Below are 14302 nucleotides of genomic sequence, written 5' to 3'. Positions count from 1 at the left end.
TCTCAGAGGAGGAAATGCATTTAAAATGCTGTATAAAGTATAGGAGAATTGAGAACACATTTATAATGCTTTCCATCCTGGATGAACTTGTTTGGGTACTTAAAGGAATTAACCTTAAGCTGTCTGGAAAAAAAATAGGTTACTCAGAAGAACTTCCTTCCTATGAGTTTTGAAATTAACATACCTTGGCTATTTTTAAAAACAGATTTGAGTTGTTCTAGTTCCCTTTTTATGTCTTCCTATTACAGTCTTGCAAGTGGCCATTTTAGGCTGACATGCTGTAGATTTTAATATGAACTGTAATAACTTTAGCATGCATAATAAAAGCTGTAACAAATTAACAGGAAATAACTAAGCACATATAACTTCTACAGCCAGTGTATATAAGATTATTACAGATATTCTGCATGTAAGAGAGGTATGTTACTCATTAATAGTATGTTCATTTCACAAACACATGTTGAAAGTCTACTCTATGCCTGATACTTACTATTTTAGGCTTATGCCGTATCAATGAACAAAAGAGATATAAATTCCTCCTCTGACAGAGGCAGAAGAAAACAGAACTAAAATACAAAAATAATTATAATGTATTAGAAAGGGACACGAGTTCTATGAGAAATGAAACGGGAGAAAAACAGGGATTGCTGAGACAAGGCTGTGCAGAGGGGAGTGAAGGAGGAGAGAGGTATGGAGAGGATGTGGGGAGGCAGATAGCGAGGCACTGGCGGCTATAATTATAATGAAGATGAGGGCCTTTAGAGATTTGGAATTGTGGAAATGTCAGGATCTAACTTAGATTTTAACAGGACTAGGTGATAGTACTAGATGAGAGTGATGGTGGGAATGATGCCAAGTGGTGAGATTCTGGATATATTTTAAAGGCAGGGCCAACAGAATTTGCTGACTGACAGTATGGATTTTGAGGGAAGACAGGACTCCCTGATGACTCAAAGGCTTTGGGGCTGAGGATCTAGAAGGATGAAGTTGCCATCAACTGACAGGGGACAGCAGGTTTTGGGGAGAGTACCAGGAGTTCAGTGTTCCACTTGTTTCCATTTGGAGATAGTTGGCAGTCAGATGTATGAGTCGGGACTTTGGGGAAGAGTTCTGAGCTGGAGAATAGTTACTTAGAGAAACCTAGAAGTTCTCGTTTGATGGTCTTAGTTTTCTCAGTAAAACAGAAACAAGATCATCAGCAGGAAGGAAGTTGGGAGGAAGATACGCAGTTAGAGGAGAAGATATGAAACAGTTAAAATGGGAAAATAGAGAGACTAGAAGTCCTATATGATGGCAGTTGGCATGTATGGCCAACTTGTAGTTTATGGTTGGTAATTTAAAGTGACACTAACCGGGTACATTATGTGTTTCTCTGTAGGCACTTTCAACCCATAGGTATTGGAACAGAATACTAGTATAAGGATTTGATATAACTGATTTGAATATAACTAGTGTAAGGGCTTTGCCAAGAAAGAAGTGAGAGAGGACCTAAGGGGCGGAGAGAACATACAAGGAAGTGATCACAGTGTTGAACATAAATTTCTAAATGTGTGAGCAGGGAGATGAGGCCAAGCAAGAAGGAGGGGCAGTGAAAGATAGGGGGTCAGGTGCTTACAGGTCCCTGTGCGACCAGATGATATTGAAGTCAGGCTGAAATGGATCATTTATTTACAAGTAAATTTTATTTTTATATATTGGATCATATTTCAAATACATGTAAAGAGCTTTCTATTGCATGCATCTAATGAGTGTTTGAAAATTAAATATTTGAATTTGTTAATTTATTTTTTCAAATGAAGTATGCTTTTAGTATTTTTCCCCCTGAATGACTTAAGTTCAAATATTTTATACTAGTCCTATTCTTTCTCCGAACCCTCAACATTCCTTGGTAGGCTGCCAGAAGCTATGTGCCTTCTACCAACTTATTGCTCAAGTTTCTGCCCCATATCAGAGCCTTCTACTGGCTGTGGAGGCTCTCACTCCAGCGGAGGTATTTGGATCAGGTTTGGGTAACCATTTACCAAGCTGTGTCACTTGGGTGAGTTTCCCAATCACTCTGAGTCTCAATGTTTTCAACCTTAAATGGGGATAAAAACATGTACATTGTTGTCAGATTAAAGTTAGGTATATTTATCCCCAGCACAGGACTTTGCACGTCTTTTTAAATGGTAGATATTGTTATGATCTCAGGTTTATTGAATTAATAATATTGTATTACAGTTGAATAACTGAATCTCCAAAACACACTATTCTCTCATTTCAATAATGTAGATTTTAGGAGTATTCAGGATTACCAACGTCAGAACATAGTATTAAATACTGCTATCATTCAAATTTTAATATATGTCTATAACTTTCAGCTTTAAGAATAGACTGACATATTGGCAACTTACCATGAGTATGGGTGAGATTTTTTTTTTTAGTTTCTCCAGTAACATGGAGAGACAACATACTACTGCAACATTTTTCCTGCCTTTTTGCTAGCTTAAACCAATTTTGAGCCTAAGCATTAGCAAAAGGTAACTCAATTGGAGATATGATCCTTTTAAGAAAAAGCTGAGATATATTGAAAAAAAGAGGTAATAAAGCTTTCAGTGTCTGAATGGACACATAAATACTTAATTCTCACACAAGAAAATTGAAAAACCACTTTCTATTTAATGTAGTTTGGAAACATTAAGAAGAGAGAAACTTTTCCCAGTAGAAAGCAGTGCATCTAGACACCACAGTCATATTTTATACCTCTGTCTTCTTTAAAAATAAACATGCTCTATTTGAAAGTTCTAAATGGACTCTTCATCAGCAATGAAATAAAACACATGGAGGTGGAGGGTGCCTTCCCTTGTCTGCGTGAGAGGCTGCTTCTGTGATGTAGAACTGTGTCTTTAGGTTCTGTTTCCCAGCATCAGCCATAGTGATGGTGTTCAGGTCATGTTTGCTGAGTGAACTGGGACTGAGTGGGCTTGGTTTTCGCACCCTTTTCTGAAGACGCATGAGGGCCATGTGCTTGACTAGAGTTGGCCTTTTCCCGTTAGCGTTCTATAACTGTTTATCTTCTTTTCCAAAGATTATGTGGGGTGAAGAAAAAGACTTTTTTTTCTCCTTTTATAGGTAGCACAGAAATAATCACCAAGGGTGCCGTGCCAACATGTCACCTTGGCACCTGATGCAATAAGAAACCAGCAAAGATTTCAGATGATCTTACTGCCACCTCACTGCTTATTACCTGTCTGATAAGGAATCGGTCTCCTTGAGGTAATAAGCTTCCTATAGAGAGCTGGAGAAGTAGGTCAGATGTGACCCAGATTGGAACAAGCTTTAGTTTTATCTGCGTTTCAGAGATGTACAAGTCAAGAAAACTTTCACATCCCGAGTCTACTGTGAAACATTTCTTATCTTATAGCTATAACATCTCTCTCTCTTTTTATTGACCCTGACTGGTAAATTCTCTTTCTTCCCAGGTTTGGGGTATGTAGGAACTTTGATATTTTTGTTAGAGTTTTCTCATCTTGGTTGAGAAAGAGGTTATAAGTCTGTCAAGGCCAGGACCCATTGTTCTCTCTTGCCAAACTTTTGGAAATGTTGGTTGAAACTGATTTGTAATTGTGTTAAATCTTCATCCTGAAGGCCTCATCAGCTCCCGCTGGGTGTTTTTGTGTGTAAACTAGACTTTCGCTGTATTAGTTAATTCTAGCCTTAGATGAGAGGGTCTGCTTGTATCAGCTGTTAAGTTATCGGTATATAGCCTGGGTCTATACACTCAAAGAAGAAAGACTGCCCAATAATAGGAGTGACATCTAATTAAATCTTCATTCTTAATTTCACAACTTTACATATTGAAATAAATTTACATAGCAGAGTTCTCAAAGTGTGTTCCAAGGACCAACTTGAGCACTACCTGGAAACTTATTAGAAATGCAGACTCCTTTTTTTTTTTTTTTTTTAAGATTTTTAAAAATTGATTTTTAGAGAGAGGGAGGGAGAGGAAACAGAGAGAGAAACATCAATATGAGAACAAAACATCAATCTGGCTGCCTCCTACATGCCCTCAACGGGGGATTGAGCCTGCAACCTGAGCACGTGCCCCGACAGGGAATTGAACCTGGCAATCCCAGGTGCACAGGATGACACCCAGCCAACTGAGCCACGTCGGGAAGGAAAGAAATCCAGATTCTTGAGCCCCACCCCAGATCTGCTGAATCAGCAACATGGGGGAGTGCTTCAGCACATTCCGTTTCATATTGGAATTTGATAGCCACAAACAGAACATCTTGAAATGACTACACACAAGAATGTTTTTCTCTTTTAGACAAGTGAGCTCATATATGTACATTTCAAGTTGTGTGTTGGCTGATGATGACCTCATAAGTTTTTAAATACTAACTGGGCTTAAGGGAATTCATTATCCCATATTTATCTTTCATGATCTGTCCTGCTACAAAGTTTCCATTAAGCGTTCATTGAGGGAAGCAGGGTTTTGAGCTCTCTCTGCTTTCAAGTACATTTGTACACAAGAAGGAACATAGTATCTGTTATTTTAGGCACACTCTGTTATAGATTGTAGCTTTTAATATCTTCTAGAAAAACATAGTTATTTTAAATAACTATAATAAAATGTAGATTATTAATTAGAAATAATCTAATTTAAATGATCATACTTGATTATTTGAAATTTATGTATAAATGGAATTGTATAGTTAGAAAGGCATGACTTTGGAGTCAAATATTGCATGCCTTGAGTTATAGTCTTTGACGTTTTATTTCTTCTTCTGTGGGTCAGTGGGATATTGGATCATGTAGCATCATGCACACATAAAGCATAGGGCAGCATTAGACTGTTTCATAGCTGTTAATTAAAACTTCTTCCTTTAAAAACTTGAAAATTAAATTTTAAAAATTATAATTCAATACATTTCATTGTAACAAAGAAAGAAAAGTTAACAAGCTCCTACTATTCATTTTTTTTTTTTTTTTGGGAAACCCAATAGATTGTAGCAATTCACACTCCCATTGCCAGAATTATATTTAATTTGCTAAATTTTATTGAGGTTTTTCATCAATATTCATAAGTGAAAGTGATTTATAATTTTCTTGTGCCAATTATAAAGACATTTACACATGCATATTTTTAGAACATAATTGATATTTCTGTGATGGTGATTAATGATTACTTGCAATGAAATTTTTTTCCCTACTATATAATTGCCTTACTGTGAAATAGTATTGCAAGTTGGGTGTATATAGCATTTGGTTTGTATTAATCTCATATTCAGTCCCTCTCTACCAGTGTTAAACCTGTATGTTAAGAATTTTTTTTTAAACCTAGTTGGCTGTTTGTAATTGGTGGTGGTTCTTTTCTTAAAAAATATATTTTTATTATTGATTTCAGAGAGGAAGGGAAAGGGAGAGAGAGAGACAGAAACATCAATGGTGAGAGAGAATCATTGATTCGCTGCCTCCTGCATGCCCCACACTGGGGATGGAGCCCACAACCTGGGCATGTGTCCTGACCGGGTATCGAACAGTGACCTGGTCGATAGGTCCAATCTCAACCACTGAGCCACGCCAGCCAGGCTGTGTTAAGAATCTTGATATTGGTCATATGGATTAACGTTTACATTCTAGATAACATGCTAATGTCAGTTAATTACAGCAAGGTGTCCAGAGACAGGTGTCCTTTGTCACTGCATTTCTGGGTAATGTTGAACATCAGGTTGTCATGCTCAGCCCAGGAACATGCAGACCTTTTACAGAGTTAATGGTATTTTCCATCACTAACCAGCAAGAAGTTTGCTGTAATTCAAATTTCCACACAGTAGTAGTTGCTCTTAAACTAAAATGAAGTTAAGAATGGAGATTTTAATAAAAACCTAGGTAAACTATATTTCGTTTTTAGTGAAATGCTAAATCTCCCTGCCTGTAAGGACAGCAGCTCACTGGGGAGTAGAGTATCAAGACCTAAGCATTCTTTCTGGTTCTAAGTGATGACAATTGAACTTGTTTCTTTGTGTGTATGTGTGTTTTTTAAATTTGTTGTTAATTCTCAAGGTAGGGTTCCAATCAGTGGCATAATATTAGGTCAAATAAAGCATGGAACCATTTTGTTTATTATCAGAAGCCATGGCAAATCAGCTCCTTGTGGAGCGGGCTAAATCTTAGAATTATGAATGATATTCTTGAAAAACCTTAAAAATGTTCCTCAGAGCTTTTGTCGACTGGGTGGCTCTACTTTCCCATGGGAACAGTTGATAGAGGGTTTTACTATCTCTAGCTAATTGGTTGCCTGGCAGACTCTTCAATTAAAGAGGTAGTATGGGAAAAGGAAGCAAAAACACCTCGTTTCCTCTTCCATGTCTCAGCCTGGCTTTCCTTCCATTAGAAGCAGGAGTAAGTTTGAGAAAACACAAGTACAGTAGTCCCCCCTTATCTGCTGGCGATATGTTCCAAGACCCCTAGTAGATTCCAGAAGCCTAAGATAGTACTGAACCCCAAATACCTGTGTCATTGATCATCTAACTTTGGCCAAGCATGAGAATCTCTGGAGTCTGGGAAGGAATTAGAGAAGGTCCCTGACCTTGAAGAATGAAGCTACCTGAAGCACACTGTAGCAAGTGCCAGTGATTGAGCCATGCTCAGGTTGTAATGGGAGCAGAGCCAGGAGAACCTTACTGTAGCTCCTGTGTGGATCCTTCTCCATCCCTCCCACTCCAAGGTCAAGCTAAAACAAGATGAGTAGGGGCTGTTGTGGTGAGTGGGTGATATGATTGACCAGCCCTCTGAAAAGAGAGGGCAGCATTTCCAAAGGTGCGGGTTATAGCTGTGCTTTGCAACCTCCCAGACATGTCATCTGGGTATTAATTAAACCCTGCATTCATGCTCCTGAATCAGAATTTCCAGGGGAGGGGCCTAGGAGACTGTAATTAGCAGGGTGCCCCAGCACAAGTGGAATACAGTTTGTTCAAGAACACAATTGGAATGAAATTTGAAGAAGATGGTGAAACATGAGATCAGATGGTATGAAGGTTATCTATATACTAGAGGCCTGGTGCACGGGATTCGTGCACCGGTGGGGGGCATGGCCTATGGGGATCAGCCCACTGTGGGAGCTCTGCTCATCCCGGTGAGCTGAGTGGCTGTGAACCCGCCCTCTGTGTGGCTGCTCCCTGGTCCGGCATCTTCCGTGGTGCTGGAGCACTTGCCTCTCTAGGGGACCTGGTCAGGGACAATAGCACTGAGAGGCAGTGGAGTAGGCCTCAGTCCCAAGGCGGCCACGAACCCACCTCCCAGCCTCCGGGGTCAGCTCTGTGAGCCTGGCGGCAGCAGCATTATGTGGCCTGTGGGCATCCGGAGGAGGTGGCAGGGAGCAAGGAGGAGGATCCTGGGGCGAGGAAGCGACGATCGCAGCCTGGGTTCCTGCCCATTGGCCCAGGGTTCACAGCTGGAGCAACTGGTCATCCCGGTCAGCCAAGCGGCGCTCCCACTGTGGTAGCGCACTGACCACCAGGAGGCAGCTCCTGCATTGAGCATCTGCCCCCTGGTGGCCAGTGCGCATCATAGCGACTGGTCGACTGGTCATTCTGGTCGTTCTGCCATTCGGTCACTGGGCTTTTATTATATAGGATATAAAAGCCTAAGTGACCATCCGACCAGTAGCTATGACATGCAATGACCACCAGGGGGCAGTCTCTCCAACCAGTAGCTATGACACGCACTGATCACCAGGGGGCAGACGCTCAAAGCAGAAGCTGCCAAGCTGCAGTGACTTGGCAGCTGCAGTTCTCAGGTGATGCACCCAGAGCCAGAGAGGAGGGAGCCCAATTCCAGGGTGCGTCACCCGAGAACCACTCTCTTGCAATCCGGGACCCCTTGGGGGATGTCGGAGAGCTGGTTTCGGCCTGATCCTCACAGGCCAGGTTGAGGGACCCCACCGGTACACAAATCCATGCACCGGGGCTCTAGTTTTATTATATTTACTAGAGGCCCAGTGCATGAAATTGTGCACGGATAGGGTCCCTAGGCCTAGCCTGCAATCAGGCCCATCTTCCGCCCACTCACCAGTCCCCGGTCCTGTGCCGTCGCCCCTGCCAGCCAGCCGGTTCCCCTTGCTAGCCCTGGGTCCTGCCCTGCCGCCACCACCAGCTACCTGGTTCCTCTTGCCGGCCCTCCACCTCATAGCGACTGGTCGAGCGGTCGTTCCGGTCATTACGCTTATGGTTGCTGGCCTTTTATTATATGGGACTAGAGGCCCAGTGCATGAAATTCGTGCACAGGTAGGGTCCCTAGGCCTGGCCGGTGATCAGGGCCTATCGGTGCCTTCTGGCTTCTGGCTGGGGCCTTCCTTCCAGCTGCTGGCTGCTGGCCGGGACCTTCTCCCAGATGCCGGCTGCTGGCTGGGGCCTTCCTTCCCCCGCTGCCGGCTGCCAGCAGCGCCTTCCTTTCATTCCGCACTGCCCCCTGGTGCTCAGCACACATCATAGTGAGCGGTCAAACTCCCGATCAGTTGAACTCCTGAGGGGACAATTTGCATAGTAGTCTTTTATTACATAGAATTAGTCATGCCTGTCTTTTATGATTGGTTTTCTATTTGTATTCTACTTAAAACTGGTTACTTCTCAGGTATCAACAGTGACACTGAACTGAGCATTTACTTAGACTTGGGCAACTTTATTTAATTTGAAATCAATCTGTTAAACGTTTGGACCTCAAACCAATTTACTGGGTATCAAACCTTAACTTATTTATGGCCTGAGAAATAGCCAAAGAGGAGAGCAGGAATTAGAGCATTGTTCATCTATAGTGTGCCCATGACTCTTAATGTTATTTTATTTTATTTATTAGCAAGCTGAGGCCCAGAGGTTAATTACATAGGTCAGAGATCTAATGAGTGATGCAACTGCTATTTGAGCCTTGGTCTATAGAGCAGGGGGATTTGATTCTCCAGAATGGTGAGCAGAGTCCTCATTCACTCAATTAAAATAGGTGAAACAGAAAATACAGGATTAGGGGCAGGGGCTACAGTGAAAAAGCTTCTGACATTTGTTACTATGTGAAAATTTGTGTCCAGCATCCTGTTGTTATTTTCTTTTTAAGAAAATCTAATTATCAATATTTTATGTGAATTTATCTCCATTTTTAAATGTCCTGTATTAAAAAAAAATTAAAACCAATGTGTTTGCCAACATCATGGTGCAAAATACATCATTAGATAGAATGTTGGGTAAGGGCTACTAGTTTGTAGCCTTTAGATTAAATAATCTCTAAAGTCTAAGCTTTTAAATATCATGATTCTTGATGAGGTATGACTTATTCTGATTTGCTTTCCTTTCATATCATGAAAAAATTTTCCTGAATACCCATGTGAAATGTTTTAATAATAGAACCTTCTCTAAGTACTGATATACTTTTAACTTTGCTGGGGCATGTGGGGAAAGTTAAAAGGCTACAGGCTCCTACTCTGTCTTTTATCCATTGTGGAGCCACATGTAATAGTGTCTCTCAAGAGTGTGAAGCCGAAACCGGTTTGGCTCAGTGGATAGAGCGTCGGCCTGCGGACTAAAAGGTCCCGGGTTCGATTCCGGTCAAGGGCATGTACCTTGGTTGCAGGCACATCCCCAGTGGGGGGTGTGTAGGAGGCAGCTGATCGATGTTTCTCTCTCATCGATGTTTCTAGCTCTCTATCCCTCTCCTTTCCTCTCTGTAAAAAATCAATAAAATATATTTAAAAAAAAAAAAAAGAGTGTGAATAGCAACATATTAGTGAATCTTGAAACCAATTCAGTGCATCTTGACCAGTATTAAAATGAGAGAGAGACAGAGAGAGAGAGAGAGACTGAAAGAGTTACTGTAGAATAGAAAATGCATGCAGTGCAAGTAATAAGCGTAAAAAATTGTTTTGTAGACTTTCTTTCAGCTATATATGTATGTATATTTAGGTCTATGTTCCAGGTTCACCATAGAATATCATAGAATGTATTTCCCACTGGCTTGGCAGTTACCAAATTTTGAAAGCACTGAGCTGGAGTGACTAAGTAGATCCTTGGTCATTCCTGCTTAATATAAGATGGTTTAAATTCTAAGCTGGAAACTTGAAAGGATTTTTTTCCACATGCTGGTTACCTGTACTCCTAAGTCTTTTTTCTTCTATTCCTTGAAAGCGCTAGCAACTTTTCTCTCTTGTGTAGATCAGTCCCTTGATCCTATCATCACTTATTAGGAAAAGAGTAGCAGTGGTGAAGGGAGGAAGAGTCATTACAGGATGACAAGCCACCAGCCTTGGAAAGTAGGACAGAGACTCGGTGGCTGAGGGCAGATGCTGAGGAGGGCGGTGAGCCAGGGGGAAGGAGAAGGCAATATATGAGTAGATAGAGCACCTAATGTAAGTTTAAGAACATTGAAAAGGTACACAGGAAAGTATACCGAGGGAAACTTGGGTAACTTGGGCAATAAAAATTCTTCAGTCATAGATTTGTCTCTTTGGAACTGAGTGAATGGAAAAAGATAAGGTTCTTGAGTATGTACTAGTATGTGGAGTGAAAAGCTGGTTATTTTTGTAAACCAGTGAGTATTTTTTTCTAGTGTGTGGTTGTTAGTTAAATACACCACAAATTACCAGAAGTTAACATCACCCATGTCTCATATTTTTAAAAATAGTTCTAAGTTTGCATTCTCAAGAAATTGTATTCTGAAATTTAAAAATCGAGGTAGAATTGAGATTATTGTATGAGATTGTGGACAATAGAGGAATACATACTCCTCTGTCTTAATAAGAATTTACAGAAAGTGCTCACTTAATGCTGAAGATACAATAGTTCTGTGACTTTAAGCAAAAAGATGTATAACAAAACCACTTTTACCACAGGCTAATTGATATAAACAAGAGTTAAGTTCCTATGGCATCTCATCAATATTGTAACAATTGAACTAAATGTTATTGGAGGACCTGCTGTAATTACAAGTGAAAACTTCTCTTTTAAAGTTTCCAGAAATTATGTAAATTGTACTGATTTCACCCTTCTAAAAAATTTGAGGTTTGTCATAATGTGCATGAGGTGAAATGCATGAAAAGCACTGAGTGCTTATATTAAGTATTTTACATTCTTATTGGTTCATTGATAAAGTACAAGGTAGTTCTGGTGGAGATTTATGAATGCGTTAATGAACTACCTTAATAACTCAAACTGCATTGGAGGTTAAGCCTTATAGGACATTTGGTCTTGTCCAAAACACCCACAGAGGCATTTGGTCCATGTCAAAAGGTCCTTGATCCGTGATAGTATTTTGTATGTATCAATTCTGTAAACCAAAAGTAGAAATAATGGTATGAGCAATTTGAACCCAGGGATGTCTTCTAAGTGTGGACATTTTGGACAGGATCAAATATCAAGGACCATTTGGCCTGGACCAAATATGCTTCTAGATATTTCTGATGAGACCAAATTTCAAGGACCGTTGGCCTGGACCAAATGTCTCCATGGATGTTTTGGGCAGGACCAAATATCCACTAATCTAGGTGAAGAAGCTATTTTATTTTTTTAAACTGAAGTGAAAAAAACAGGCTTTTCAAATCACTTCAGAGGAACACTTTAAAAACATTATGTTGAAAAGATACTGAGAATTGTTTTGGCCAGTCAGTGTTTATTGTTTCAGCTCTCTCTGAACAAATATTTTAGAGAGCAAATTGCAAAGGACAGAATTTGATAAGATAGAACTATTTTTTTTCTTGTTTTTGATACGAGTATAAAACTGGTAAGACTGACTTTAAGGATATTTTCTCTCACAAATAATAGAGGCTATGTACAGTGTGGGGCAAACCTACTTTTGCCCATTCTGTATTGTGGGTCCAATATCCAAATATACACATTTGGAAGCTATTATATTTTTCCCATTAAAAGTAACTTTCTGCTCTTATTTATTTTTTTAATGTTTTGCTTTATATCATAACTTTTAAAGATCTGATGGGATTTTAGAAAATTACTATTTGTAATTCAACTTGTCTATAAATTCAGTGATGAAGTAATTCTATCTAATTAATCTCTTGGATTGCTTAAAGATGGAAGTATCTTAAACAAGTGTGTTAACAAGAATGAATTGTTAAAAACATGGATTCACTAACTACTAGAATATAATTGGGCCAAGTCTTCTATTGCTGCTAGGTAATGACTTATGATTTCAGATCCTTGAAACCTGGATATAATTTTCATGTCCTTAGTGGGAAACTATTAATTCCTGATTAATACAACACTTTAGAGAGAAGAATCAGTAGACATGTTTTAAACTTAGAATGTAGTTTAGGAAGAAAGCACGCTTCAATAATTTGCCCAAACTACCTCACTGCCTTGAATACTGTTCTACACCTCGGGTTGCGTTTATGTATGTACACGCCTGTCACCTCGCCTAGACCCTGAGCTCCTGCAAAAGGGGATGTAGGCCTGAATCATGTCTGTATTTCTAGCCTAGTGTAGTTTCTAGCCCATAACCTCAATTTTCTCTAGATGCAGTCGTAGGCCATCTGAGTCAGATTTGTCTGGGGAGTTTTGTTAACAGTTCATTTGATCAGGACGTGCCCACAGATTTACTAAATAAGAGTCTCCAGAGGTGGGCTCCAATCCAAGATGATAAGTACATGCAATGGGACTGATAGAGCAAGGATAGAAACCAAGGCCTCCAGACCCTGCCCTCCACACATTGCTCATTTGCTGACATGCTCATTAGCTACCCAAGGAACTTTCATTGGGCATCTACTAAGTGCCAGCTGCTCTGCATGTGAAGATAAATGAGGCACATGGACAGTTAAAAGCAGAAACTGTTGAGTTAGAAAGATTTGGTTTGAATCAGCCTTCTAACCATATGAATTTCAACAAGTTACTTTACTTCTGTAAGCCTGTTTCCTCTTTTGCAAAATAGAAATAATAGCTATGCTATCAGATTGGTGTTAATATTAAGTAAGATGATGCATATAAAGTTCTTTGCAAAGTGCTTGGGATATAATGTACTCTTAATAAAGCTAACTTCCTCCTCCTACCCCCAATTAATGAGTTTACATTCCAGGCAGGGCTGAATTCTTGGAAAATAAGAAAAACTTGGAAATAAGGAAGAGATTGTATAAAAGTTAGATTTTGATCCCCAGTGGGAGGGCGTGCAGGAGGCAGCTAATCAATGATTCTCTCTCATTGTTGATGTTTCTGTCTTTCTCCCCCTCTCCCTTCCTCTCTGAAATCAATAAAAATATCCTATATAATAAAAGGCTAATATGCAAATCGGCCAAACGACTAATGACCGGTCACTATGATGTGCACTGACCACCAGAGGGCAGACGCTCAATGCAGGAGCTGCCCCCTGGTGGTCAGTGTGTTCCTACAGGGAGTGGGCCTAAGCCATCAGTCAGACATCCCCCGAGGACTCTCGGACTGCGAGAATTTCATGCACCAGGCCTCTAGTATATATACATAGTGTGTGTGTGTGTATATATATATGAGTTAGATTTTGTTTTTTTACAAAACACCCTAAACTTGGTGATGTAACTTTTATTGACAATTTGTTGGGTTGAGCTCTGTTGAGATGGTTGACCTCTGTTCTAGATTGTGTCATCTGGGCACACTCGTGCTAGTGGCCAGTTGGTGGTCAGTGGCCTCACCCACATATTGACAGGAGCAGTGGTGGTAAGTGGGTCATGTGCACTCACATCTAGTAGACTAGCTTGGGCTTAGCACATAGTAGTGGCCACAGGGTTCTCAAGAGCAGTGGGAGTCCCCTGAGCAAGCACATTTGAAGCCTCTGCTCATGTCATGTTCACTGGTGTTTCATTAGCCAAAACAAAGCACGTGGCCAAGTCCAGATTCAATGAGTAGAGAGACTCCCCTGCTTGCTGGGTGAAGGGGTGTGCATGAGGGAAGGAAAGACTTGTGGCCATTTTTGTAATCTTCATAGAAAGGGCTTACTCTTTATCAAGCTTTATGCTGGGTGCTTTACAAGGTATTCATTTAATCCTCACAATGTTTTCTGACATGTGTGGCATTCTCAATTCAAAGAAGAGAAAACTCATGATTGGATAAATTAAGAGACTTGTGTGCATTTGGCCTAAATTATTTGCTTTAATTATGGCATGGCATTCTAGATGCTGCCTCCTGTTACTTAGGTGATCAGAAGATCAGCCCATGAGAAGGAGTATCCTTTATTTAATAAAGACTTTTGGTTAAAATAGAGTTGCCAATACTGGTTTTACTTTCTCATTTATACCTTGAACCATTGGGTCATATATTTATTTGGTACAGAAAAAATTTTAGCTTTACTGTCTTTACTATTC

The 14302-nt window shown here is 40.2% G+C and overlaps 1 protein-coding gene across 3 annotated transcripts in view; it reads left to right on the top strand.

Annotated features, from left to right (window-relative positions):
• The window catches only part of ATP10D (ATPase phospholipid transporting 10D (putative)), a 74948-nt gene that overhangs the window by 7326 nt on the left and 53320 nt on the right, over window positions 1–14302 (top strand). The gene's annotated exons all lie outside the window — the stretch shown is intronic.

This window comes from Plecotus auritus (assembly GCF_963455305.1).
Source record: "Plecotus auritus genome assembly, chromosome: 1".
Lineage (NCBI taxonomy): Eukaryota > Metazoa > Chordata > Mammalia > Chiroptera > Vespertilionidae > Plecotus > Plecotus auritus.
The sequence above is the reverse complement of the archived record's forward strand: the minus strand, read 5'-3'. Positions and strand labels throughout refer to the sequence as shown.